This window comes from Castanea sativa, chromosome 5, assembly GCF_040712315.1.
Source record: "Castanea sativa cultivar Marrone di Chiusa Pesio chromosome 5, ASM4071231v1".
NCBI lineage: Eukaryota > Viridiplantae > Streptophyta > Magnoliopsida > Fagales > Fagaceae > Castanea > Castanea sativa.
Genome location: NC_134017.1, coordinates 24,613,591 through 24,619,768, shown reverse-complemented (window position 1 = coordinate 24,619,768; position 6,178 = coordinate 24,613,591).

The window sequence follows — 6,178 nt, the reverse complement described above, 5'->3', positions numbered from 1 at the left end:
GCATACCCGTGCGATTCACAGATGAGCTATTAAATATGAGAAATTAAAAATACACTTTGCTCTCCAATCTAATAATAATAATAATGAGTTTGGTCAAAAGTACAAACTTTATCTCACAGTGCCACTTAAAAATACACTTTTCTCATCATAAAATGTAATAAATACAATTAGAGAAAGATTACTAAATCGTTGATTTCATTAAAAATAACATTTTGTAATTATCTTCAGGCTTGGAAATGCTCTCAAAATGTTGAAAGAACATGATATTCACTTCAATGACATGTTAACCCTTTTGAAGTGATGTAAAATTCTCAATATGCTGAATTTGCTCAATAGAGGATCACCAAATAGGAATGACACATAATTCTTGAAATTGAGCCATATATAAACCTCAGTCTAAAAATGAACAACAATTTCATATCAAAAAGTACAATATATGCACACAATAATAAGTACAAAAGAAATTGATCATGCAAGAACACATATTTTGCATCAAGTTAGGCTCACCTTCCACTTAAAATTGAAACTGAACACAAATTCTGGTATCAAGATTCTCCGAATGTCATAAAGACCAATACCAAACTAAATAGATGGATTGTAGAGAACAAAATTCCAGGTACACAAGTACAATTATATTATGACTATTTGATAATCCTATTAGATCTCTAATGCTCATATTTTTATGAACAAACTTTATAAACTGATTGAGAACATTATACAAACATATAAAAACAAAACAAGCAATGGTTTTTATGAATTTCATTAGAAAAAAATTATTGTTGAAAGTTGACAAAAGTACAGTCGTAAGTGATGTTTTAAAAAACTGTACATAAGCAAATAATTTAATAAACTAACAATCATTAACTACTAATATGAATGTGAAAAGAAAAAGAAGAAAGTACAAGTAGAAATCTATCTTGGGTTGCAACAATAATGGAAATGAGCAACTACAGGTATTGTATAAATTCAAACCATAAATATTGCAATATATACCTACAAATAGATATCAATAGTTATATAAATTCTGATAGTGTACGATAGAGCCTATCTTGAAGTCGTCCATAGAGGTCGTCCGTGATCCAGCTAGTATTGCAAGAACCCCTGAAAAACCTTACCTATAACCACCTCGTCCCAAAGAGGAAGAACCATGGACGAGGTCCGCGTGACCAGGGAATGAGACGCTCGTCCAGAGTCGACAAGCTCGTCCTGAAGGAAATTCGTCCGTAGGAGGAACGACCCCTATTTCTAAGCTAAGTACACTCGACAAGAAGATACTAGGACGAGAATATCATACTTGGGAAAATTTCCGAGTGTAATTTAACCATACTTGGGAAAATTTCCGAGTGTAATTTAACAACTCCTTATTTCACGCATAACTTCCGGTAATCGTTGTGTAAGAAGTATATAACTCCTAAATGGTTATGGAAGTTATCTTTAAATCCTTGCACCTCCTTGAATCTAGGGGAGCTTACAAGTGCGATAACCGTTTGTTAGAACACTATATAAACGCTCATATAGACGCTCAGTGCGATAAAGGTACGTTTTTACAACTCCCAAAAAGTTGGAACTCCAAAAATATAAAGAGAAAACTAACTTCGCCATCGGAGGGTTCTTGGCCGGCAACCCTGGTCACCTTTGATCGTTTTTTGTTCTTTTTCAGGCCGTTGAGAGAGTAAGTGGTCCTTTCAAGTACGAAGCATCCAGCCTACTGATTTTCTTCGCATCATCAGTTGGCACCGTCTGTGGGAAAAGAACAAACACTATTCACTATTCTTTTCATCCGACTCTGTTTTTGTTGTCAAGGATTAGCCTTTTCCAGACAAAAGGCTGAATGGTTCGAACAAGATTAAGGGCTACCAGCCCACGCCACTAGGAGAGTAGGGATGCATCTAGTAATCCCCTTCGCGATCGCAGGTCAGCGCCTGTCATGCAACCGCCTTCTATTCAACATATACAATCCATGGCTGCCGCTATGGCAGAACTGACATGTCAGAATCAGGAGTTGAATAGGGAGATCAACCTTAGGAGGCAACGCCAAGATGGGCACACGGAGGGACGGGCCCCTAGTCAGGAAGGTAGAGGAGAAAATGTTGAGTCCGAGTCTGTTAGAACACTATATAAACGCTCATATAGACACTCAGTGCGATAAAGGTACGTTTTTACGACTCCTAAAAAGTTGGAACTCCAAAAATATAAAGAGAAAACTAACTTCGCCATCGGAGGGTTCTTGGCCGGCAACCCTGGTCACCTTTGATCGTTTTTCTTTCTTTTTCAGGCCGTTGAGAGAGTAAGTGGTCCTTTCAAGTACGAAGCATCCAGCCTACTAATTTTCTTTGCATCATCAGTTGGCACCGTCTGTGGAAAAAGAACAAACACTATTCACTGTTCTTTTCATCCGACTCTGTTTTTGTTGTCAAGGATTAGCCTTTCCTAGACAAAAGGCTGAATGGTTCGAACAAGATCAAGGGCTACCAGCCCAGGCCACTAGGAAAGTAGGGATGCATCTAGTAATCCCCTTCGCGATCGCAGGTCAGCGCCTGTCATGCAACCGCCTTCTATTCAACATATACAATCCATGGCTGCCGCTATGGCAGAACTGACATGTCAGAATCAGAAGTTGAATAGGGAGATCAACCTTAGGAGGCAACGCCAAGATGGGCACACGGAGGGACGGGCCCCTAGTCAGGAAGGTAGAGGAGAAAATGTTGAGTCCGAGAATTAGATAAGGAGTACCATTTCAAGAAGAATGCCACACTTGGAAAGAGAGATGGACTAGATGAGAAAAGCCATGGATGAGATAAGGGAAAACATGAAGCGAGCAAACCCAATGGATGATATGGTTCACCGAACTGACTCCCCTTTCACAGCTTCCATCAACAGTCATCCCCTACCTCCAAAATTCAAAATGCCTTCTTTGGATTCGTATGATGGAAATCGCGACCCATGCAATCACATTGCTACTTTCAAGACGACCATACATCTTCAAGGGGTCCTGGACGAGATTATGTGCAAAGCTTTCCCCACCACACTTAAGGGACCAGCGCGGATGTGGTTCAGTAAAATACCCCCAAACTTGGTGGAATCGTTTGAAGAGTTGAGTAAGTTGTTTGTCAATAATTTCATTGGAGGACAGCGCCACAAGCGTTCCTCTTCTAGTTTGCTGACTATAAAGTAAGGGGAAAATGAGAGTTTGTGATCCTTTATTACCCGATTTAACAGGGAAGCCTTGACGGTGGACGAAATGGATGACAAGTTGTTGCTGGCTGCTTTCCACAATAGGGTCAATTCTGACTTGTTCATTCATAAGCTCTACGAGCAGGAACCACAGACTATGGCCGAGCTCGTCCATTCGGCCCAGAATTTTATGAATGCTGAGGATGCTATCATAGCCAAGAAAAGAAAAAGGGCAGAGCGCTCGGAAGCGGGCCACCATCGTTACTCAGATCAGGGACCTCGTCCAAAGAAAGCTCGGGTAGACGAGAGGAAAGACAAGGATGGGAAGAAGGCAAGTTCCTCCGTGAGGAATCAGCAATACACGCCCTTGACTATGCCAGTAGAGCAGGTTCTTATGCAGATCAAGGATGATCCGTCCTTGAAGTGGCCAGATAAGATGAAAGGAGATCCTAACAAGCGCAATAGGCGCAAGTACTACCGCTTTCATAGATATCACGGGCATGACACGGACGAGTGCTTTGACTTGAAGCAGCAAATAGAGAATCTTATTAGATAAGGAAAGCTAAGGAACTTCCTTGGACGAGACCAAAGAGATGAGAAACTGAAAGCTAAGGTGGAAGAGCCATCACGACCCCTACTGGGAGAAATAAGGGTAATTATAGGAGGAAACTCGACAACGCAGTCATCCAAGTCGAGAAAAACATACCTGAAGGTGATGCAAAACATCCAGTTGTCTGGACGACCTCCTAAGACAAGGGAAGTGGACGAGCAGGCTGTTACATTCACAGACGAGGAAGCAAGACGACTTTACCACCCACACGATGACGCAATAGTCATCACCCTACTCATTTCTAACTATATGATCAGGAGGATGTTGATAGACAATGGCAGTTCTGCAGACATTCTTTACTACCCCGCCTTCCAGCAAATGAGGCTAGGACTAGATCAGCTTCGACCAGTGAATTCGCCATTGGTGGGATTCGGAGGAATAAAGGTGCAACCGGCAGGCACCATCACATTACCAGTGGTCGTTGGAACATATCCACAGCAGATAACCAAAGAGATAAATTTCCTTGTTATTGATTGCGCATCGTCGTATAATGCAATTATTGGAAGACCAACTCTAAATAGCTGGAAGGCAGTAACCTCTACCTACCACTTGTCCATCAAATTTCCAACCGAGCACGGAGTGGGCCAAGTACAAGGAGATCATTTGGCCGCCAGAGAATGCTACTTACCCATGTTAGGGATGGACGAGCACATGCAAGCAATGAGTATAGACGGGAGAAGGATCGCAGCGGAACCCACTGAAGTGTTAGAAGACGTTCCTTTAGACGAGGACCAGCCTGAGAAGTTCACTAGAATTGGGGCGAGTATGGAAGAAGGGGCAAAGCATGCTTTGGTCCGGTTTTTGAAGAAAAGCCTCGACGTCTTTGCATGGAGCCATGAAGACATGCCTGACATTAATCTAAGTTTTATTACTCATAGCCTGAATGTGTCCTTATTCAAAACTAGTGCGCCAGAAGAAAAGGGTTTTTGCTCCTGAGCGAGACAATGCCATCAAGGAAGAAGTACAGAAGTTGGTTGCCGCGGAGTTCATCCGAGAAGTTCATTATCCAGATTGGTTAGCGAACGTGGTCATGGTGAAGAAAACTAACGGCAAGTGGCGAATGTGCGTGGACTTAACCGACTTAAACAAAGCTTGCCCCAAGGATAGTTACCCATTGCCATGCATTGACCAATTGGTGGACTCGATGGCAGGTCACAGAGTCCTTAGCTTTATGGACACTTTCTCAGGTTACAACCAGATAAAGATGGATAAAGCGGATCAAGAAAAAACCTCATTCATTACAAGCCAAGGATTGTATTGCTACAAAGTAATTCCATTTGGTTTGAAAAACACAGGGGCAACTTACCAAAGGCTGGTTAACCACATGTTCAGCCCTCAAATCGGGTGAAATGTGGAGGTTTATGTAGACGACATGCTAGTGAAAAGCTAGGTCGAGGACAATCATCTGGACGACCTTCAAGAGACTTTTGATACACTGTGGCGATACAACATGAAGTTAAATCCAAGCAAGTGTGCTTTCGGAGTTTCGTCGGGGAAATTTTTGGGGTTCATGGTTTCGTACAGAGGAATTAAAGCAAATCCGGACAAAATTCAGGCGATACTGAATATGAAACCACCGAAAAATATCAAGGAAGTCCAGTCTCTTACCGGACGAATCGCCACCCTTAACAGGTTTGTGTCGAAAGCTACTGACAAATGTTTGCCATTCTTTAAAGTCCTTAGGAAGGCATTTGAGTGGACAAACGAGTGTCAAAGGGCCTTCCAAGACTTGAAGACATATCTCATGACAGCGCCGCTGTTGAGTCCGTCTATACCTACAGAAGAGCTGTATTTGTACTTGGCAGTGTCCCCACACGCAGTAAGCTCAGCGTTGGTCAGAGAAGAGGGGAGAATCCAAAAACCGGTTTATTACACAAGCCGTGCAATGAGAGGAGCAGAAGGACGATACCCGATGATGGAGAAACTAGCTTTTGCGTTGATCACGGATTCTAGGAAGTTGAGGCATTATTTTCAAGCTCACATCATCAACGTCCTGACAGACCACCCCATAAAGAAGGCAATGAACAAGTTGGAAGCCGCTGGACGGCTAATACAGTGGGCTGTTGAACTGAGCAAGTTTGATATCAGATACCTTCCAAGGAGTGCGATAAAGGTGCAGGCATTAGCAGATTTCATCGCAGAGTTCACCCCAAGTTAGGATGAGTTGGACAAGGACGAAGGAGTTGAAAAGTAGGTGATTAATGTAGACGAATCGTCCACACTATATGTAGGAGGGATTGGAGTTATACTGAAGTCCCCCGAGGGTGACAAGTTGGAGTACGCGGCCCGTCTACAGTATCAAACCACCAACAACGAGGCTGAGTACGAAGCTCTACTCAAAGGATTAGGATTGGAATTGGCTAAGTCCTTAGGGGCAGAGTCGATAACAATCAA